A 2,500-nucleotide genomic window follows, 5' to 3' on the forward strand; every position below is an offset into this window, starting at 1 on the left:
GCCTTCACCGTGAGTGTTTTTTGCCATGCACACCTCACATTGTCAAAAATGTATGGGAAAAATTCATTTCAATACATTTCAGTTTGATTTGAAATGTCTTTATTATATATTTTAGTGCCAATATGCCAAGGTTATATTCCATAACATGTTAGTATTAGAATATAGATTCTTCATATATGTATATATATTCGAAAATTTTTTCTATTTAAACTAACGTATGGAAAACCAGGCATAAAATCACAATATTACCAGTTTAATATGGCTTAAATTCGAGTTTCATATAGTTATGATTCGATTTATATGCTTCAATATCATTGGTTAGTTAACTTTTGATATTTTCATATTATTTCACATGCCTTCACCGTGAGTGTTTTTTGCCATGCACACCTCACATTGTCAAAAATGTATGGGAAAAATTCATTTCAATACATTTCAGTTTGATTTGAAATGTCTTTATTATATATTTTAGTGCCAATATGCCAAGGTTATATTCCATAACATGTTAGTATTAGAATATAGATTCTTCATATATGTATATATATTCGAAAATTTTTTCTATTTAAACTAACGTATGGAAAACCAGGCATAAAATCACAATATTACCAGTTTAATATGGCTTAAATTCGAGTTTCATATAGTTATGATTCGATTTATATGCTTCAATATCATTGGTTAGTTAACTTTTGATATTTTCATATTATTTCACATGCCTTCACCGTGAGTGTTTTTTGCCATGCACACCTCACATTGTCAAAAATGTATGGGAAAAATTCATTTCAATACATTTCAGTTTGATTTGAAATGTCTTTATTATATATTTTAGTGCCAATATGCCAAGGTTATATTCCATAACATGTTAGTATTAGAATATAGATTCTTCATATATGTATATATATTCGAAAATTTTTTCTATTTAAACTAACGTATGGAAAACCAGGCATAAAATCACAATATTACCAGTTTAATATGGCTTAAATTCGAGTTTCATATAGTTATGATTCGATTTATATGCTTCAATATCATTGGTTAGTTAACTTTTGATATTTTCATATTATATCACATGCCTTCACCGTGAGTGTTTTTTGCCATGCACACCTCACATTGTCAAAAATGTATGGGAAAAATTCATTTCAATACATTTCAGTTTGATTTGAAATGTCTTTATTATATATTTTAGTGCCAATATGCCAAGGTTATATTCCATAACTCTCTATTTAAACTAACGTATGGAAAACCAGGCATAAAATCACAATATTACCAGTTTAATATGGCTTAAATTCGAGTTTCATATAGTTATGCTTCGATTTATATGCTTCAATATCATTGGTTAGTTAACTTTTGATATTTTCATATTATTTCACATGCCTTCACCGTGAGTGTTTTTTGCCATGCACACCTCACATTGTCAAAAATGTATGGGAAAAATTCATTTCAATACATTTCAGTTTGATTTGAAATGTCTTTATTATATATTTTAGTGCCAATATGCCAAGGTTATATTCCATAACTCTCTATTTAAACTAACGTATGGAAAACCAGGCATAAAATCACAATATTACCAGTTTAATATGGCTCAAATTCGAGTTTCATATAGTTATGATTCGATTTATATGCTTCAATATCATTGGTTAGTTAACTTTTGATATTTTCATATTATATCACATGCCTTCACCGTGAGTGTTTTTTGCCATGCACACCTCACATTGTCAAAAATGTATGGGAAAAATTCATTTCAATACATTTCAGTTTGATTTGAAATGTCTTTATTATATATTTTAGTGCCAATATGCCAAGGTTATATTCCATAACTCTCTATTTAAACTAACGTATGGAAAACCAGGAATAAAATCACAATATTACCAGTTTAATATGGCTCAAATTCGAGTTTCATATAGTTATGATTCGATTTATATGCTTCAATATCATTGGTTAGTTAACTTTTGATATTTTCATATTATATCACATGCCTTCACCGTGAGTGTTTTTTTGCCATGCACACCTCACATTGTCAAAAATGTATGGGAAAAATTCATTTCAATACATTTCAGTTTGATTTGAAATGTCTTTATTATATATTTTAGTGCCAATATGCCAAGGTTATATTCCATAACTCTCTATTTAAACTAACGTATGGAAAACCAGGCATAAAATCACAATATTACCAGTTTAATATGGCTCAAATTCGAGTTTCATATAGTTATGATTCGATTTATATGCTTCAATATCATTGGTTAGTTAACTTTTGATATTTTCATATTATATCACATGCCTTCACCGTGAGTGTTTTTTGCCATGCACACCTCACATTGTCAAAAATGTATGGGAAAAATTCATTTCAATACATTTCAGTTTGATTTGAAATGTCTTTATTATATATTTTAGTGCCAATATGCCAAGGTTATATTCCATAACTTTCTATTTAAACTAACGTATGGAAAACCAGGCATAAAATCACAATATTACCAGTTTAATATGGCTTAAATTCGAGTTTCATATAGTT

Source organism: Anastrepha obliqua, unplaced genomic scaffold (assembly GCF_027943255.1).
Source record: "Anastrepha obliqua isolate idAnaObli1 unplaced genomic scaffold, idAnaObli1_1.0 ptg000389l, whole genome shotgun sequence".
NCBI classification, from domain to species: Eukaryota; Metazoa; Arthropoda; class Insecta; order Diptera; family Tephritidae; genus Anastrepha; species Anastrepha obliqua.